The 21666-nt window shown below is 45.7% G+C and overlaps 1 pseudogene; it reads left to right on the forward strand.

The window, feature by feature from the left end:
- The first annotated feature begins 5913 nt into the window (after positions 1 to 5913).
- The window catches only part of LOC121034166 (inosine-5'-monophosphate dehydrogenase 2-like), a 91681-nt pseudogene continuing 75928 nt past the window's right edge, over positions 5914 to 21666 (forward strand).

The raw sequence follows: 21666 nt of genomic DNA on the forward strand, positions 1-21666 counted from the left end.
CTTGTGTCACAGGATTGATGTGAGGATGAAGCGTTTAGCAGACTGTCCGGTATACCATCATTATGATATGTGCTCAGCGAACGGCAGTTCTGATCGATACCATTATTCTAGCCGTTAACGTCACTGGTATCGTCATTATTGTCACCATCAGGACAGCATCGTGCTGGGAGTGTCTCCCCAAGCTGTAAAGCTGGGCTTTTACCCTTTTTGTCATTCATTTGAACTCAGTGCAAAGGAAGTGACATTTATTTAGTGACTACTGCATCCAAAGCAGCATCAGGATGGATACTCAGTTGAATGTTACCACCTAGGCTGGAAGAACATCGTATTAATATCTTTAATTTAGAGCAGATTGTCATGATGGCTATGTATAAAATGCAAAGGGAATATAGGCAAAGAGAGATTCTGGTGGAGGATTTGGGAAGCCTTTGGGGGAGATGATAGGATTTGATTGGTCCTGAAGGATGGGAAGGGTCTTGAGAGGCAGTTATGAGGGATACGTTCTCCTTTAGAACCATCCAGTGTTGGGTGTGGCCATAGAGGGAGGGTTTTGAAAGGGCAGGTCACCCACTGCGGCTGCCCTATGGATGAGGAGGGAGGAAATGGGATACAACACGGATCGCTGATGGACTGGGTGGCGGGGAGGGGTCGGCAGGTACTGCTCAGTGGACTTCCAAGTGAAGTCCACGTCCACTCATTCATTTTCATTTCCACCATTAGGAGGTAAACTAAGGTGTAACATTCTCTGGGGATAAGGCATTCCTGGTGGAGGAAGGCACAGGCCAAACCACAGTGGTGGGGGATGTGCTGTGACTCTTTGTAAGTTGCCTCCAAACTGGAGTGACTTGAGTGCAAGGTCCAGGGGTAGAAAAAGAGTATCTAGGAACAGGAAATATTATTATCTTTGTGATTTATTCGCACTTTTAGAAGGAAGAGTAAATGCTGAGAAGACGACGTCACTCCTAGCTCTCTCCAAGCCAGGTGAGCCAGGACCATCCTATGACAACGCGTTTCCAGAGGATAACGGTGTTGAGCTGACCTTGTGAGCTGCCCACGCCCACCCCAGTGAGTGTGCCTCAGCCTGAGAGCAGCCCCTATATCTTGCTTCCACCAGTTTTATGCTGAGCTCACCAGAAATGTCAGCCCCAGTTTTCACTCACTGGAGTCCTTCTCAGTTGAGGCTCAACTCCAGCATTCCTGAAAATGTGTTTGACATCAGCAACTGGACTTCTAGTCTCTGACGTGTGCTTGCCCCATGGATGATGTTTACAACAGCACATGTGGGAGAGACCTACAGAGGACAGGTTGTTCACCCCGAGAGCCTGGGGAACACTCTGTGTGGGTCACACAGGTGTCAGTGTAGGGGCAGACAGGCTCTGGAAAACAAGTCTCTGGTAGTATGGCCCAAGAGCACTGCCCTTTTCCAGAACTTGCTCAAATTACTTTCTGAAACAACTGGAGATATGTGGCTAAATACTGACCAAATGCATCATCCTCAGGGTGCCCGGGGGGCTCAGCAGGTTATGATTTCGGCTCAGGTCATGATCTCACGGTCCTGGGATCCAGCTCCTAGTTGGGCTTCAAGCTGAGGATAAAGCCTTCTTGGGATTCTCTCTCTCCCCCTCTCTGTCCCTGCCCCGCTTGTGCGCCTGCTCACGCTCTCTCTTTCAAAATAAATAAATAAAACTTAAAAGAAAATCATTATCCTCTAATTCCTAACTTTGGTAAGCCAGAGCTATAATAATTAGTAACCAGGCAGTGAAATATGACAGCGAAGAGACATATTGGCAACGTTGCTTCCTCACACTGGAGAGAGAAGCAGACACCGCGCCTGACAGGGGCTTGGTAGATAAACACCACCCAGCATCTGAACCCCTGTGCAGAGATAATTCTGAGGTGCCCTGCACTGTCTCCAGAGTTCCCAGAAGGGCAAGTTTTTCACAGCCGGGCCCTGATTGAGAAAGCGCCCTCTACTGGCTGCCTCACTTCCCCACTTGGCCCGTCCTTGCTTTCTGGTACCTTCTGCCAGATAAACTGCTTGCCCTCAAGCTCTTCTCACGTCTTCCAAGGGAATCTACCTCGGCCAGGAAACTCGTTAAGGGTAGAGGGAAGCTTTTATTGAAAACTTAACGGGAGCCGGTTCTCTGCCTGACACTTGATTTTGTATCCACATTCTTTACCCCCTTGGCACTCATGGAGAGTGCTCACCACAAATTCCTTCCATGCTCTGCCCAACACTGGACTCTTCCAGCCATAGGAGTGCTCTGCTACAGACTGGACTCAACTCAGGGCTGACACAGAATTAATGCTCCTGAAGCAGCCCTCAAGCACTAAAAGATGGCGGCCGGTCCCACATGCCGAGGGCGACACAGCTTTCAGGTATGTCTCACCCTGTCTCCCCAAGGTCCCCACAGGCTTGAGTCTCCAATGCCCATGGCAGTGACCCGACCACTAACACGCACTTTGAGAGCTGCCTTTCCTTCCCTCTCCCACTTCCTGGGTCCCCACAGTACCTCCTAAGACCACCTCCCTGAGGGAGGTGCCAGTGCCACACACTTGCCAGAGGATCTGCCTCTGGGGGAGGCCGGCACAAGACGACACACACCGGACGCTGATAAACAACCGAGTGTGATAATGTACTACTAGCAATGATTATTCATTTCTCTAAGTGCTTTCCACATATTACCTCATATCATTCTCACCTCACCATACTGGTCTGGGTGTTGATATCACCCTCATCTATAAATGAAAGCAAGGCATAAAACATTGATTATGATGAGGGAAACAAAGGCAAGAAACATGTAGTTTAAATTAAATTCCCTTAGAGCCTGCAGCCCACTGATAGATGCCAGAGACCTGTAGTGTGGAACACTCATCAAGAAGTTTATGGCTGCCTTAATGCCTTCATGTTTACATTTCCTTAAAAACTAAAAGCAACCTTATCTTGACAATAGCTAAATCCTCAGGGTCCTGTGAGACTCTGTTTTTTGGCATCCAGAAATTCCTTGGATACCTACATTGTCTATACCTTTCCTCCCTCCACAAACTTAAAAGTATATAATCAGTCGCTCCTCACAACCCAATACAGCTCTTCCTGCCCACGGGTGCTGCCCCTGTGCTTTAATAAAATCACCCTTTTGCACCAAAGATGTCTCGATAATTCTTAGCCGTTTGCTCATAAATCCCACTTCAAATTTCAATAATTATCTTGCCCAGGACACATGACTGGTTAGTAGAGCACCAGGTCAGGCGGCCTGGTCACATTTTCACACAAGGAACCTAGGCTCAGAGAGCTTAGTCAACCTGCCGAAGGTCACACAGATGGCAAGTGACAAGGCTGAGATCAGAACCCATGTCTGTCTGGGGCCAGTGCACTTCCTTGGCCAATTAACAAAAATCCTCCTGGAGGTCCCTGCATGCATTCAGTCTTCCACTTGATTCTCTGGAGGCACAGGCCTGGACATTTCACCTGGAGCCCCATCCGGTAGTACTCTGCCTCATTCCATTCCACAGTCTTGCGCTGAGAAAGATGTGAACCTAATGAGGTATGGGAGGAGGGAACCCCCAAGCCACCATGTAGCCTGAAGCTACCCCAGCTTTCACCTGGATGCTTTCCAAAATGTGAAACTGCTTCACAAGAATTTGCTTCTTACAAGTTTCTGATCCTTGATCCTACTCGAACAGTTGGCGTTTGATGAATGTACTGTTCTTCCAAAACAAGGGGAAAAAGAATAAAGTTTGGGCTTTGAGAGAACATCAAAGCCTTCGGTTTTCAGAATTCGTCTCTAAGTCGCCCCTAAATCAGTAGCCACATCAGTAAGAAGACAGCACTAAAGAATCAAACACATTGTAGTGGGATGCCTGGTTCAAGGTGGGGCTATGGCACTTCTCGGCTGTGTGAATTTATGGAAATGGCTTTACCACTCTGAGCCTGACCTTTCCCAAGATGAGGATAATAGTGCTGGCTCTGTCAGCCTAAGGTGAGGATCATACTGGGGCAAGGCATAGGAAAGATTTTGCAAATATTAAAATGCTATAACATACTAGGGATATTGCATTATTGCAAAGCAGGGTGTGTGTCTCTTCTTTTAATGTTGCCAATATTAACGAATGCAATAAATATTTATGGAGTACATATGAGGTGCCAGACTGTATTGTAGGCTCTGAGGACACAGGGTAAATGAAACAAACAGAATTTATTGCCACACATCCTAGTGTAAACAAAATAAGTAAACAGTTTGTTAGAGGGTGGTAAGTCCTAAGGGGAAAAAGAAAGCAAGGAGAGGTAGAGGAAGTATTGGGTGGATTGTTGCATTTTTAGATATCGTGGTTAGGAAAGATCTCTCTGAGAAGGTTCCATCTGGGTCAAGCCTTGGAGAAATGAGAGTACAGACCATGAAGGAATAACTCAGGACAGTAGGACATGCTGGGGTTCCAAGGAGCACACTTTGGTAAGCACTGCCCTGGTGGCCAGACCAACCTCACTACATACTCTTGCACTCCATGACTGTGGCCCTTTGGAAGAAGCAGAATGTGTCTCAGTCCAGCAAAAAGAGAAGTGACCTTACTTGGCCTCCATTCCAAACATGCTATTGTATATTATGAGGTTCAGGACATGCTACCCCCAAATATGACACCTCAGCATATTAAGTATTAAGCCGAAGGATTTTCTTTTTTTAAAAATGACAGGAGCAAAAAGGTCACTGTGACCCCCCAACGCTTCGCCCTTCATCTCTGAGAGCATGAGATAAATCCCCCATGTGAAGGGTACCCGACCTGAACCTGGAGGGAGGGAGACACTCTTACCATCAGAGATGGAGAATTAAGGGCTGGGAAATCTGCACAAACCTTGTGAAACTCACTCTTCTCTTTCTGGTTACTTCTTCACCATTTACTACCCCTGGCCCAAACACCTCTGTCTTGCCAATTCCTCACAAGTTCATTGTCCAGTTGTCTAAAAAAGTATAAAAGCTTTCTGCTCTGGTTGCTTTGGGTCTTCATTCTCTTGTGAAGTTTCTCGTGTGCATGTAAAATTCAAGGACATGGATATGTTTTTTGCTAATCGATCTTTGTCAGTTTAATTTTCAGAACGAACCAGGGACCCTCAGGGAGCTGAGGAAATCATTTTCGTCATCTACATAAGCTACTTGCCATCCCATAGTTTCTCTCATCTGGAATCCCAGTTCAGGAAACCTGAGAAAGTAGCCCAGAAAGTTTCCATGAACTGGCAGCTCGATAGAATCATCTGCAAAGCCTGCTAATTTTGCAGACGCTCAAGCTCCCATTAGGGCTGTAATCATGCGGGAACATTCGCCATGCGGAGGGGGAGTGTCCGGCTGGCAAGTCCTGCCCAGTCCAGGCTTCTCCTGCCATCCAAAAGTAGAAGGGAACCTGTGAACCCTTTCAGAAGCCCAAATGGCACAAAGCGAAACAACTGCCATTAATTTATATGGAACAGTTTGTAGCATTTCAGATTCCCCCCAAATAACCTCTTAGGCTTTTCTGATACCTGAGGACACATCTTACTAATGGATGCACGAGATAAATCGAGAGAAAGCACAGATGCTCAGAGACGCAGTTCAAAGCTATGGTGGCCTGGCGCTAAGGTGCCGTCGTGCCCCGGGGAAGGAACTGGCGGGGCCACTGCCGCTGCTGCGGCTCACTGCCAAACAAATGCTGAATGTTGCTTGCGCTTCCTGCCTTTTTCTCATAAAAGCAAAAACCCTTTCCAGATTTCTTTTGTTGGCAAAAAACAGGTACTAACGTTGGTCTTTTCTAAAAGCGAAGTGGTATAACGCGAACTTTCGAGAAAAGTGGGGGCTACTGCACTGTCTGCATAGGGAAGCCATGCTTTCTAGGCAGCTGCTTCTGACAGGAGATAGTCAGCAGCGTCCCCAGTGCTGTAGAACCAGGATGGGTTCAGCAGCCTCCTCTGCCATCGCAGAGGAGGCCCGCAGGGTCCCCAACGGCACAGAGGGAGGCATCGGGAGGTCAGTGGCGAGCCCGGAATGATGGAGCTGGCCCCACGTTGGCCAAAGACTGCGTCTGGACCGCCTGAGGGTCAGTTAGACTTAGGGTGTTCGTCACAGCTAGAGCTCCGCATACACTGCCTTGCACGTGGAGAGCAAGAAGCCGAGCACTGGGCAGAATTCCCAGGCAACACGTCTGGCCTGGATTTTACTTAACATGCATCGGGCTTCAAGTGCTACGCTCAGCTCCATAGTCCCATTCCTTCCAGTAGAGCAACACGAAGGGATTGGATGTGTCTCAGCTGCCCTGGGATGTGTTCTTGCCGCTCGGAGATGAGGTGAGAGACTCGGAGGTAGAGAGCAAGACATGTTTCCAATCCCAAGCATGTCTAGCCAGGGGCCCGTGGCAAAGGGGGTCAATGCTCTGAGTTTCAGTATTTCTACCTGTAAAACGGGAAACCATTTCTTCATCTCTAATAGGCATTTCCTTGAGGATACACCATCTTATTGTAAAGAATGATCATGTTGCTGAACATAGGGTTTGATGATCAGTCGGGTGCAGACACAAAATAACACCAGAGAGGCGTACGAGCGCGAAAGAGATCTGTTATGCTCACGAGTCATAGAAGAGAGAGGCGAGGCGGGCCGCGCAGGGGCCACACGGGAGGAGGGTGCAGGGAACAGGCTCCGCCGAGCAGGTGGGGAGCCGAGAGAGAGCGAGGACCTCTGGGCAAGTGCCTTTACTGGAGGTCGGGGTGTGGTGCACAACAAGCAAGAGAGGTGAGGAATTTCACTGGAGGGCCAAAGGGGGAGCTTTGGCAGGGGCTAGCCTTACCACGCTGGTGCACCTGGTCACGTGGGTCAAATGCTTCCTGCCTGTTTGTTTGTGGATCTGTTGAGGTAGCAGGAAAATAGGAAGTCTCAAAAATCTGTAACGCAATGTCTTCCAAGGGGAGAAGATGCTGTTTGAGTCTACCTATGAGGGACATCCCACCAAGGTACAAACCATCACGCAAAATATTTCCAGGTCCTTCCGGCAAGCCCAAAATCTCTCTGTGGGGATTTATATTAATATGCCAATTGGCAACCACATGGGTGGGGCTAGAGAGTAAGATGTTTAGTGGAATAAGTCAGGCAGAGAAGGAACAGATCCATACGATGTCACTCATATGTGGACTTTAAGAAACAAAACAAGCGAGTAAAGAAAAGTGTGGGGCGGGGGGAGAGAAGCCAAGAAATAGGCTCTTAACTATAGAGAAAAATACTGATGGTCAGCAGAGGGAGATGGGTGAAATAGGTGATAGGGATTAGAAGCACACTTCCCACGGTGAGCACTGAATAATGTATAGAATTGTTGAATTACCGTATTGTGCACCTGAAACTAACAGAACACTGTATGCTAACTGTACTGGAATTAAAATAAAACTTAATGAAATGTGCAAATGAGACAGGCCATGGGCCCCTTCTGGACCACCAGACAGCCAACATTTTTACCCCCCCCTCATCCATCTTATCTGTACTGCTCATTGGATGCTCATTGGATCCTCATTGGTAAATATGTTTTCTCCAACCGCTTTTATTTTTTGCCATTTAATCCCATCTCTATGAGGCAGGAATCATGAAATGAAGTTGACATTTTTACATGAGAAACCGGGGGCTCAGAAGGGTAGGAACCCACAGAGGTCACACGGCTAGAAAGTGGCAAAGCCAATCCCGGGTGGTTTGATTTAAATTCCCTGATCTAACTGTAAAGCTATACCAATTAATTATTTCTGCCCAACAAATTACCCCAAACCTTAGCAATTTAAAATAACAAACACTGATGATCTCACTCGGTGTCTGAGTGTCAAGACTCAGGGAGCATCTCAGATGAGTGGTTCTGGTTGAGGTCTGTCTTAATGCTGCAGTCAAGACGTTGCTTGGGGGTGCAGTCATCCCAGGGCTTTGTTGGATTAGAAGATCCAAACTTTTCCCATGGATGTCCTCAAGAAGCATCAGTTCCTCACCACGTAGGCCTGCACACAGGGCTGCTTACAATATGACAGCTGGCATCCCCAGAGTGAATGACCGAGAGGGAACGATACCCAGATACATGTCCTAGGAGGTATCTAACCTAATCTCAGAAGTGACATGTCATTATTTTTCTCATAAAATGCAACTGGTCACAGAGACCAACCCTAGGAGAATGTCGAGGGCACCATACAAGTGTGTATCTTCCAGGAGACAGGGACTAATATGGGCCACCTTGGAGGCTGGACATAACTGTCTAGCAGAGTTTTGAGTTATCGCTCGCAAAGGACTCCACAGCCCCCTTGGCTCATGGTCTCCCTACCAGCTACACTTCAGCATGGAGGATGTAGGGGGAGGTCTTTCTAGGCATCTTCTCCTTAATATAGAGACCGGGAAAAAGGTTGGGAGAAGGACTGCATAAATAAATCATTATTTTTTCATCTTTCATCAGTGCCTTCAAAACACTGGACATGATATGTTGAGGGTAGTTAACCCTTCTCAGGACATGCACACATGCATTGTTTTTTAATAAGAAACAGAAAGAAAGGGGGTGGGGGAAGGGGAAGGGGCTTACTTTTCCAGTCTTCCCGGACACAGAGTCCCCATCAGATTTACTGCTGTTTTTCTCATAACATGGCAGGACATAATCTAGCTCAGAAACTAAGAAAAGCTGATGGGGAGAGAAAGGGAGAAATGAGCCATAAATGTTGGCTATATTCCACAGCACCAACAGATGATAAACTCCCGCCACTCCTTGCATAGAGCTGCAACCGCAACTGAACTTGCCCCTTTTAAAAACAGCAGTTGGAGTGGAGAGTGTTTCTAAGATAGTAGAGTGTCACCTTCATTTTTAAACACGAATAAGCTACACAAATTAAGCCTGTGGGGGCTAAACCATCGGGCAAGAGAGCGTGAGAGCAGAGGAAGGGGCAGACTTTGTCGGGGGGTTCTAGAAAAGAGTTGGTTATTCATTCACTCTTTCAACTAGCATGTAGATAGCCTTTGTTATGAGATGTAAGCATTGGGGGGAATATTAAAATATATGGAGTACAGGCCCTGCTTTCCAGAAGTAGAATATTATCGATTGATTCTCACAGATTTAGGAGACAGACGTATCCTCAATCACTTATTCATTCACTGACCAAATACTGCTGGGTCAGACAGACACCGGGGTGGCAAAGATAAGTAAAATAAGGCATCTGTTCTCCAGAGCCTACAGTCTCCTGGAGGGTCAGGGTTCAGGTGGATCCAGAATAATCAGGAAAGAAAGAAGAAAGGAGGCACCTCATTCCATTTGGGAGAGAGGATGGAGAAGTTTCTAAGGGGAAGTGTTACTGCTGCTGAGTCTCAAAGAGCTAACATCATTCTTTAGATGCATATAATGTAATCTGCATATAATGCACAACTGACTTGTATAACTGATTTTCCAACTGTCTGTCCGTTAAGGGGGTGTGGCTTAGAGGTGACAATATTGGGCTTTGGTTTGGATCCCACTCCTGCCACTTGCTAGTTGTGGAACTTTAGGTAAGTGACTCTCTTGGTGCCTCAGTTTCCTTACCCATAAAAACAAGGATGATATTAGAGATTACTCCCTATGATCATTATAAGAATTAAACAGATGAGTTAATGTCTGCAAGGTGTTCAAAAGAGTACCAAGCCCAAATAAGTGCCAAGAGTACCAAGCCCAAATAAGTACCAAGTTCTATGTAGGCATTACTTATTTCTATGTACAGAGAGAGGCAGTAGTAAACTTTTCCATTAGAATGCTTCCCAGTGATACTGCTGGGTCATGGGAATCAAAATCAAGACCCATGAAAGGGAAAGGCCAAGATGCTGGTTTTGAGAGCATTCCTAAAGACGAGGTGAGGAGTCTTTATGGCTATCCACGGGAAAAAGCCAGAGTTGCAAACTTTTTGGCAAGAAGCAGAGGCAAGAGCCAGGCATCTCAGATCTTCACAGGATCAGAGGCCTTGAGGTGGAATCTATTGTCCTGATCTCTCCCTGCGCCCCCCCCCGGGGGGGCGGGCCCCCCGGCCCCCCCCGGGCCCCCCCCACACCCCGAGGTTCTGGCTTAACTGACTGCAAGAAGGAGGGGCCCAAGTGCTTGGTTGCGTCTCCGGCAGCCTCCTACCGGGTGGACAGTGGCAAATAAAAAACGTGTGCTGCTTTCAATTTCCGTGTCCTCATTGTTTCTCCCCTTCCCCACTCTCTCGCTTTCGTTGGCCCAGAGACGGGACCCACTGGGGGAACGAGGCTGCAATCAATGTATGGCTTGTATCCTAGTACCTGCTCTACGCAGTATGGAGTGGGAACCCTTATTTGTGGCATGAGAAGTAAAACTAATTGTTATGGTATTGTGTCGACATTGTGGTACCATGTTATATATGTAGCATTCCATGTTTAGCTTCAAACCAGCCTCCTGAGGAAGCAGATACTAGCATTCCCATTTTAGAGTGAGTAAAGACAGATGCAGAGCAGTCAATAACTTCCCCAATGTTATTATCAGTAATTGGAAGAACTGGGTTGTGAGCCTAGATCTGTCTGACGCTAAAGCAAGTGCTTGTAACCTCTGTGATATGTGGTGTCAGAACTAAGGCATTCTAGAATTTCAGAGAAGAGTAGAGGCGGACATAGTGAGGATTTCCCCAGAGACTATTTGGTTTGAGTATCAGACGTGGGTGGGGTTGCACATGTGAGAAAGATGGAGTAGGTCATTCTAAGCCAAGAAATGTGAAGGTTATGATGGCATGAGGGTTACGAACTTCCCAGGGATATGGGGAGGAATCCAGTGTGGCCGACACTTGGGCATGTGGTGCACACAAAGCGGGCTAGGGTCAAGTTCAAAGAGGGTCATTTGCTCCCTCAACCTAATAAAAACGCAAGCTCTTCTTTAGAGTGAGGTTGTGGGCAGGGGAAATGGAGGGAGACGCTGTCTCCTGTGTCCTACCAGGCACCACAGGGAGGCAGCATTCTGCCCCAGCAGCCTCCTGCCCGTGGTTGATGCCCAGTGTCTGCATCACTGTCTGAAGACAGTGGCACGACCTCTAGACACTGCAAGGGACCCAGCTGTCTGGATTGGACTTGATGATGTGAATGGAGAAGCAGAAGAGAAACCTGTAAGGAGCTGAACCTTAGACCCTAGCCTGATGGATCATGAAGCAGAGGGCTACGCCAGGAAGTAGCCTCTTGTGGCTCCTGTGGGCAATACTAACGATTGCAGAGACGCCAGTCTGGATACAACCATTCCACAAAGAGCCCGTGTCTTTCCAAATTGTGGTTCACGGAGATAACGAGCCTAGGATTTGTTTTTAATGATCCTATTCTCTCCCAAATGATCCTTGACTAGAAATCATCCCCAGGAAGCTGGCATGTCATTTTCAGAGGTACTGTGAATCCAAAACAACAAAATTCTGACTATTCACTACGAGAGTAGATATGGTATCATCATCAAAAAAAAAAAAAAAATAAAGTTATAACCAACAGTTCAGATTCATACCCCAGCTCTTAGCACTAAGCTGTTCTGTGACCTTGGACAAAGTGCTCAACTTGCTCAAACCTCCATTTTCTTAACTGTAAAATAGGGCTAAGAAAGTGTACCTCATAGGGTAGATGTGAGCAGAAGTGAAATAATGTGCATGAAAACACACTGCTATTTTAAATTAAAAAAAATTTTTTTAATGTTTATTTATTTTTGAGAGACAGAGTGCAAGTGGAGGAGGGACAGAGAGAGAGGGAGACACAAAATCTGAAGCAGGCTCCAGGCTCTGAGCTGTCAGCACAGAGCTCGATGTGGGGCTCAAACCACAAGCTGTGAGATCATGACCTGAGCTGAAATCGATGCTCAACCGACTGAGCCACCCAGGGGTCCCAACACGCTGCTATTTTAAAGCCTTGAGCTTTGGGACTGCAGGAGCGTTAACAGAGTCGTTAAAGAATCTGAGGGAAATGTAATGTGCTTCTAACACCAGGACCCCTAAGGTATCCCCTTGGACACTACTTTGTGCCCTGCCCTGTTAGGTCCCCCGCAAGTACAGTAGAGGCTTCCTCCCAGGGACCAGGCAGAAGAAGAGTTTCGGTCCTGCTTCAGACAAGGTCTCTCATCACCTTCACGTCCCTCTGTGTCCAAATGTTAGACATGGTGACAAACCAGGTGCATTTATGTTTAGATGTGTCTGGAACAAGAGCACAGAGCCAAATGTATCCCTCGCCACTGCCCCCTGGCATGGCTAGTTACTCTCTGTTTGTGGTTCTGTAGTCTTGAGAAAGTTATTCAATCTCAGCTTCCTCATCTGTAAAATGGTGATATTAATAGTATTTCCTTTGTCATACTATTATGGCGAACGATACTTAGGATACTATATGTAAGTGGAATGTCTGGCCCATAAAAAGCACTCAGTGAATATTAGCTACTGCAAACATTGTTAATTACTACACTATGTCGCAATCACCTCATCCTTTTACAGGGGATGGGGGGGGTCTCAGCCCCACTGGACTGCATGTCTCCTGGCAGCCGGGCAAGGGTAGAGGGTCTGCCCTACAACAGATGGTGAATAAATGAATCCAGAAAGGCCAGCCCTCCCCGTGGACAGGAGTGGGCAGAGAGCAGGAGAGGAGAACTACTTGGAGGGGCAGAACACTGAGCTGAGACTCAGAAACAGTGGGAGTCATTGCCAGGTAAGGAAAGGTGGCCGGTGCACCCATGCCAGCCACGGCCCAGCGACTGACAGGAGGGCAGGACTCCACGCAGCCCACAAGATGACAGCGAGGCCAGGACAAGCTGGTACTCAGGGCAACTGGAAAGTGAGATGGGAACAGACAGTGGTGGCCTTGAGCAGCACGTTAAGCAGCAGGGATTAGGTCCCGTGGGGTCAGTGTTTTCCAAACTTCAGCCAGTGTCACCTGCACAATTTTTGCCAGACCTAAATAATGCAATATCTCTCACTTAACCTCTTAATGTTTTCCTTAATTTACCCGTTCTTTGTATTTATTTTTATTTTTAATTTTTTAAAAATGTTTATTTATTTTTGACAGAGAGAGAGAGAGACAGAGCGTGAGTGGGGGAGGGGCAGAGAGAGACACACACACACACAGAATCGGAAGCAGGTTCCAGGCTTCGAGCCATCAGCACAGAGCCTGACTCGGGGCTCAAACTCACAGACTGCGACATCGTGACCTGAGCGGAGCTGGACGCTCAACCGACTGAGCCACCCAGGTGCCCCAACCCGTTCTTTTTAACTTAACTAAACCTGCCATCTAAGAAAACTCTATTACTATTGTAAATAATAATCCATGTCTTTTGCTGTAAACATAATGGTGAAACGAGTAAAGTAAAAACAAATTACTTTCATAAACCCTTGCTAGATACTTTTGCCTGCAAAGGCTCTGAGCCTACTGTCTCTTGGCTAAAAAGGGAAATCAGTAGGTTTTCGAGGAGTGTGAAAACCATCAAGCACATATGGCAAACTTTTCACTTAGAAAGATGGAGAGGAAGCTGGGAAGGGAATGCGTTTGGTGCTGTGGAATTTGATATCAGGTAATGAATGCTGTCACCATGAGTTTCTAAAAGCATCCTGAGAGCTGCCAGTGGCAAAGGTCCCACAAGTAGGGGAGCCATCTTGGGGTGATGGGAACATCTCTTAATGGTTTGAGGGAAGCAAAGTTACCCTTTTGGAACACCTTTCTGGTGATATTGAGGGCTATGGATTTATGGGGGCTGAGACTGGTGGCTGGGAGAAGGAAACAACCACAGCCCAGGTGAGAGGTAGTGAAGGTCTGAGGGAGAAATGCTGTGGGGCCAGGGAGGAGAGAAGCCACTGACAAGATATACACGGAGCCTGGACCGTGCTTGTTGACTGACTAGGCAAAGAAAGAGTCTAAGGTGTACCCCCCACCCCCCCGCAAGGGATCAGCTTGGGCAACAGGGAATTTGATGGCACCACGGTGAAAGAGAATTCTTCAGACGATGTTCCCACTTCTCTTTTCTGAACTTGTCCATCATCTCCTTCCAGGTTCCCAGATTCTTCTAGCTGACTTCTAGGTACTCAGAACTTCAGGAAGCCCCCAGTCAGAAGAGTTTATTGTCTAAACCCGTTATACTACCTAGGACTATCCAAGGTAGGGGTCAGGCTGACGACAAACCACTCTACATGTTGCTCTCCCCATTCCACTACTATTATACAGTTGAGAACTAGTTAAAAGGAAAATCAAGCATGGGGGCAAAAAGACGTTCAAAAGTCACCCAGAGAATCCCCCAAATCCAGGCGTGGTTTCTGGGATTTCACAAATTTTCCTTTTCCACTTGGTGACTAGGTGGGGTAGAGAAAATCAGGGGCAGGTGCCTGGGTGGCTCAGTCAGTTAAGTGTCCCACTCTTGGTTTCTGCTCAGATCATGATCTCACAGTTAGTGGGATTGAGCCCCACATCAAGCTCTGTGCTGACAGCATGAAGCTTGCTTGGGATTCTCTCTCTCCTCTCTCTGCCCTTCCCACCCCCCACCACTCTCTCTTTCAAAATAAATAAAATTAAATAAAAAAAGAAAGTTAGAAGCTAAGTGAATGCATTTGTGTCTCAGATCATGTCTTAGAGCTGTTGGAAGAAGAATTTCCTTGACCCCAGGCTTCCCCACACTTCATTGCTCAGACAGACCCCTTTAATTCCAACAGTGGAATTCTTGCCCTGTCCTTGAGGGGCCAGTGGTCTTCACATCAATTTGCTCTATCCCGGAAATGAGACTATCCGTCTTATTCTCCCTGATCCAAATGAAAACATCAGCCGGCAGTCACAGCAGAAAGTGGCTAATGAACCAGCTCACGCTATGGTGTAAATGACCGTGAATAAGTTAACTGTCTAACATTTAGCAAGAAATTAATCCAAAGGAATAAATATCTTCTGCCGAGTTTCAGATCCATGGGGCTTTATTTTGAAGTAGCAAATACATCTTTTCCCTCCTACGAGGCTACCTTAAATCAACAGACACCAAGGCTCTAAAGTTCCATTGATTGGGTAAGAGTGGTCTATAAAAGACACTCCCAAGAGTGTCACTGGCTGTCTACTTTCAAGTCCGGCCATGGAGTCCATTAAGTTCCAAAACAAACACCTTCTCCTATTTCTAAGAATGATCACACCTATTTCAAAACGAAAACTTCTCCTTTGGTGATGCTTTAAATTGGAAACACACTAAAGGTAGTGGCAGAATGCATAAAGGCTGTCAGTGGAGGATCCAAATATTTCCACGTAACTTTGTGTGAGTGAGTGGACTAGTGATGTGATCTGACATTGTACAGGCCACTCAAACGTAGTATCTGAATAGGAAAACAGAAGGGAACACAGGTGGAAGGAACAAAGCTTCCAGGAATTATGTAGGCAAACTATGGAGTTTGCTATTTTCAGAAAGTGATGATTTCTCCTTCCCTCATTATAAATATGTCAATTTCCTTTAAGTGGACTCCTTTCAATTTGCCCTTGTTGACAAATTTCCTATTTGAAGCTACTTGAAGAGATTGAAGAAGTTGTTCCTAATTGGATTTAAAAATACTTCTTGACTCTGAGATGGGAAGCAATAGGTTTTGCAAACTGTGACCATTCAGAATCCATAAGGTCAATGTCAGCCAGCAGGTCTATTTCCTTTAACTTTTAGAAGGAAAGTAGCTTAAATATATAGCTGTATTATGGTCTGCTATGTCAGAGGATCAAAATTAATGACATGGGCTACAGAAAACATTCTTTCTCCATCCACCAAGTCATGTTTTTCTAACTCAGAAGTACCTTCTTTGACATAGTACTTGATTATTCAGCCAAATCAGAGATTCCTAAGACAGAAAGGAAGTGAAACGTACATATACCCCATATTGTTACATCTAAAATAATGGTTTCCAACCCTGGATATTCATAAGAATTCCCTGGGGAGATTTTTTTTTTTTTTTAATGCACATGGCTGAGCCCCACTCCTCAGCTACAAATCATTATCTGTGGTAGTTTGGGCCCAGGCATCAGTATTTTTGAAAGCAACTCCGTGACTATGATGAATAGCCAGGGTCGGGAACGACTGACTTGGAAATCAAACTCACCCCTAGTGTTGAGATTTTGCTTCTAAGTGGTCAAATTCAAGGAATACTCCATTCCCTAGAGAAAACAGTGAGTTTCCCTCTCTTCTTCAAGGTCCTACTAGCAACATCTGATGAAGACAACTCAGGTGTGAGCAAAGACTGGGAAACTAACCTACTAGATCTTGTGTCAACCCAGACCAGCCTGGACTTTGTGCCCTATGGTTGCCATACCTTTGGCCTGGGCAATGTATTTCTGCCTGGGGAGTGAGCTACAAGGATCCCTCTTAGCCTATGTGCCTTGAGGCATGTGTTATTCTCAAAAATGATGATCTAGCTTTTATTTGATTGATTGATTGATTGATTGATTTTAAGAGAGAGAGAACATGAGTGGGGAGGGGAACAGAGGGAGGGAGGGAGAGAGAAACAGAGAGAGAGAGAGAGAGAGAGAGAGAGAGAGAGAGTGAGAGAGAATCTTAGGCAGGCTCCAAACCCAGTGCAGAGCATGACGCAGGGCTGGATCTCACGACAGTGAGGTCATAACCTAAGCCAAAAGGAAGAGTTGGATGTTTAACTCACTGAGCCACTCAGGCACACCAATCTATTGAATATAATAAGTCAGTGAACAACTGCTGAGCTTCTACTGTGCTTAACACTGTACCAGGCACGCTTGTGAACAGAGAGTAGGAGCTAAACCCTGTCTTCAGAGAACATCTATTTTGTGCACCTATAAACCAGTGACAAACAAATTGTGACTTGAAAGAGCAGTGATCTCTCAGATTTTAGACACTGACCAAAATAGAAAGTACACATAGCAGAATAACAAAGAATAGATTTGGACCCAAATGGGGAGATATTAGAAAGCATCGTGGGAATCTGACAGAGAAAATTACACTTGGTAAAGAGAGCCATGGGGGGATTTGGTCCTGAGGAATACCCCACTGGCACTGTGAGCCGTGGTGCCAGCAGAGAGAGGGGATGGGCTGGTGGAACACTCAGGAAGGTGTCTTCACATGACTTTGTGGCCATGGGATCCCATTTTAAATGGAAAAATGATAAGAATTAGTCTTCTGGAATGGAGAACAGTGAAGAAGAATGAGCTCAGATGCAAGGTTTCTAAGGTAAACGCGAGTATGGATATAAACAGTGATGCTGGAAAGGAACCAAAAAGTTGGCTTGTAAAGACATTGGGTTCGAAGCCGTTCTAGGACATCTGAATAAAAACTCCCAGTTGGTAGTTGAGGATAAGAGGTTAGGGTCTGAATAAGGGAGAGCAGAATGATGGCTTCTTTAAGATTGAAGACAGAAGGAAAAAGGAACACAGGGCTGCAGAGTCTGTGGAAGAGCCTTGAGAGAAGAGACACATTAGTGAGGTCTGTGCATGAGAAATATGCTTGTGTAGTTATTTATATGTGTAAATGCCTCCTACGTGGTTTGATTGAGATTGAAATCCCAGACTTTTGCCCAAAACAACTCCGTCTTGTGCCATCAGTTCAAAATCTTCCACACAGCATGAAGTTCCTTTTGTAGATTTGCTTATGCTGACCAATTAGCTGTAACAGAACATTTTGTCAGACAGGAAAAATATGTACAGAAAAAGGGTGAGACAGTTGCCTTTTAGAACTGACCTTTCACTTTTCATATTTTATTCATCCCTTGTTGCAGATAAGGTTAAACTCACTGTTATTTAAACTGTGTTACTAATTCAGTGAATTCATGGGAAAACATTAAAACTTAATAGTACGGAGGATTTTAAGCATCTTATTTTTAATGAACCAATTATTACCTTTTCTCCAATTATCCATCAATCGTAGGTCTTTTTTGTTCCAGACTGTGAAATATGGAGTAGTCTAGGAGTATTTAGCAGAGAATCTGTATGTAATGGGATTCAACAGGAAACGTATGAAATAATCATTATTTCTCTTTGGAACTCTGAGTAATATAACTAACCCATCTGGGACCATTTCACTTCATCTTTAAAACGGACCAAACTAGATCTGACTTGTTCATCTAGTAGGTTTTCTATGAAGGCTAACACTAAAAAAATGGAATAGCATATGAAAGAACTTTCTAACAGTTTAAGCCTTAAAGGCACGAAATTTTTCACTGTTGTAAATTGTATGATGACCATGAAGAGAGTTCTCGGTTAGCATAATGCTAAGGCAGACGAAGGAGCATTTGGCTGGGCTCTGAGTGACACAGAATGTGGGTGCGTCTGAGATTGTCCTCGTTTGGGTAGTTCACAGAAGGTGGCACTAAAGCACGGGTTTTTATCCATGTGATTTATCTGGAAAGCGCAGCGAGGGAGCGGGGAAGGAACCCAGGGAGGAAAGGATACCAATAGAGGATGCACACATGGGCAGGACCCTGTGGGCAACATGGGCCCGGTCCCATAGGGGATCCTCTGAAGGACTATGTCCAGCACTCCTCAGAATGACCCACTGGGGTGATGAAGCACAGGGACTCAGTCACTAACTCCCATCCTACCCTGGAGGGTTGTTCCTGGGGCCTTAACTCCTGATGTTTCCAGGCTGTGACACGCAGTAGCTGCAGGAAACCAGAATATGTCACCCTGAAATATACTTCTTTGACAAAAACTTATTTTGAGCCGAAAGCAATTAATAAGCAGCAAAATCAGAAGAAAAGCTCCCTCTGCCTTTCTCCTTTTCTGCCTAAAGGCAGGATGTAAATTCTGTTTTACAGGAGATGGCACCAGAGGAATCTACAAATAAACCTGACTCCATTAGTTTCTTTCTATATAGTTACTTTCCCACAACTTTGCCATCCTTGGAAGCCAAAAAACCACTTTCTTTTGTCCTGTCATTTTCCTGCAAAATTTATTGTTCTTTGTTGAAGATACTGTGTAACCCAGAGTTCTAAGCCACCTCTGTGTCACTCATGCCCGGGTTCTCCTGCGTGTTACATGTGCGATACACATGTTGACAGACTTGTTTTTCTCTTGTAAATCTGTCTTTTGTTACAGGAGCCCCACTTAAGACACTGTAATATGTTTGCTCCCCTACGTAGCTAAGCCCACTCCTTCTGGCCAGAGAGCACCTCCAAGACAGATCTACCGGAAGCCACGGAAGCCACGGGCATGTGCAGAACGTCTGTTGGTGACCTCGAGGGGAGAACAAGGCCATACAGAGGGGGGCACCAAGCCTCTGCTTTGCAGCCAGACAGACTTGGTTTTGAATCCTGGGTCTGGTCCCCATAAACTATCCTGCTTCAGCACATCACTCAACTTTCCTAGCTTCAATTCCTCCTGCTGCGAACTGGGGGCAACAACACTACCTTGCAGAGTATCAAGTAAGTTATTATGCATTCTTTTGATGGCACATACAATAACCACTGTTATTCAAAAATATTAAATGTCCTGGGACAAAGCTCCTGCTATCAAATTAAATGAATACAGGGGCACCTGGGTGGCTCAGTCGGTTAAGCAACTGACTTCACCTCAGGTCATGATCTCGCAGTTCATGGGTTCGAGCCCTGCATCGGGCTCTGTGCTGACAGCTCAGAGCCTGGAGCCTGCTTTGGATTCTGTGTCTCTCTCTCTCTCTCTCTCTCTCTGTTCCTCCCCTGCTGGTTCTCTGTCTCTCTCTGCCTCTCAAAGATAAATAAACATTAAAAATTTAAAAAAAAAATAAATGAATACAGGAAGTCACATTTATTTGCACGATGAGTCCACTTGTATAAAGTACATCCACTTTATGCATAAGGATAAATAATTGGGGCAAAACATACTAAAATATTAAGAGTGCTTATTCTGGGTGGTAGGAAAATAGATAATTTCTTATGTACACTTTTCTTCATTTTTAAAGTTTTCTACAAAGAGTATCTATTACTCTATAATCAGATAAAGGCAAATTTCACAGAAACTATTCTTCGGGGCTCTTCGGGGAAATAACAGATAATTGTACCAAAAAGTATTTATTATAGGACATGACACAGACTATGTGCTTGATATATGATCATTATAAAGGCAAGAAAATGCTACTAATAAACATGACTGAGCACTTACTGTGCATTTATTTCCTCTTTTAACTCTCAAATTAGTCTTATGCAGTATGCACTGGCCTCACCACAAATGAACAGATGTAGGATACTGAGAATTATGAAGAATACTGAACCTTATTAAAGAAATACCTTTCTATGTATCAAAACCCCTCAGAATGGCGTTGACATCTTAAAATAAATCACTCAGGGGCACCTGGGTGGCTCAGTTGGTTGAGCCTCCAACTCTTGGTTTCGGCTCAAGTCATGACCTCGCGGTCTCGTGGGTTCGAGCCCCACAGTGGGCTCTGCCCTGGCAGTGTGGAGTCTGCTCGGGATTCTCTGTCTCCTTCTCTCTCTACCCCTTCCCCACTCTCTCTGTCTCTCTCAGAATAAATAAAGACACTTAAAATTTTTTTAAACAAATAAATCATTCAGAAAAAAAATCACTTTCCTACTTTTTTTTTTTTTAACTTCAGAGATTAAATACAGTTTTAGTAACTGCTACTTGGCCAGAACAGTGGTTAAGGGTAAATGTCAAAGAGTAGCTCCTATAGGTGACCGCATCCCATGAGCAGATTGTGTGGCAGAAATCAGATGGACCCAGGAAGCTTTCGGCTTGTCCCGCAGGGTAAGAGTCCTATCCTCTCTGACACACAGTTTTCTTTTCTAACAACAAAGGAAAGCCGGAGATAGCATGCAGCCTACAAAGACCTCACACCCCGGAGATGAGAAGAGGCTGCTTCCTGGACAGTTCTGTGGTGGGCCACAGAACCAAAAAATACCCTGGATGTGCCCAATATCAGCACAGCCTGAGAAATAAAGAAAGGAAGATTTCTATTGGGCAGAATGGCGTTACTTCGTTGTATCTATTTTGCTGAGAGTAAAGCCAAGGCCCTTTTCTTGTTTCTTTGTTATTGTGGCTGGTGTGTATGTTCTACAGAAGAATTGAAGATTTAATTAAAATAGTTTCAATGGCCCTAGTCTGTCAAGCTTCCAATTCCCCTTGAAAACCTCTCTGTTCTCCTTCTTAGTGAATTGCATTATAAGGAAATCAAAGAGAAAAACTCTGGAAATTGTCAAAAATAAATGGGGCAGGGGTGGTGGGGAGGGAAGGAGGTGCTGGCACCTGCTTGAGTTTGAATAACAGCAAAGCCATTCGTAATTTTCAGCTGAATTCGTTTCAAATGGCATAGAGCTTCAGCTACTATTTGTCAGAGGTGGAGGCCTTTGAAAATACACAGGAGAGCCTGAAGTCTGTTTTCCCGGCACCTCTCTGCCTCTGTTTCTTGTTGGCAGGAGGGGAGTGGGGAAGGCGAGAAAAACAGCTTTGCCTACAGCCGTTTTGATTTGAGGTGGCACAAAAGTTTGCAAGCCCTTTGGATGCATGCTCCTATGAATTTGATGGAGGCTCTTGTGTGGACGAGCAAAAGACCTTGCGTCCCAGACAGAGGACAAGCACGGGTGTCTGGGGGCTGTGAATACTGGGGCTCCCACTAGTGAGCTTAGGTTTGTAGACTGACTCCCTTGTGGTATTAGAATTAAGTGGTATTCTGGGGCGCCTGGGTGGCGCAGTCGGTTAAGCATCCGACTTCAGCCAGGTCACGATCTCGCGCTCCGTGAGTTTGAGCCCCGTGTCAGGCTCTGGG

Source organism: Herpailurus yagouaroundi, unplaced genomic scaffold (assembly GCF_014898765.1).
Source record: "Herpailurus yagouaroundi ecotype Mexico unplaced genomic scaffold, PumYag 159, whole genome shotgun sequence".
NCBI classification, from domain to species: Eukaryota; Metazoa; Chordata; class Mammalia; order Carnivora; family Felidae; genus Herpailurus; species Herpailurus yagouaroundi.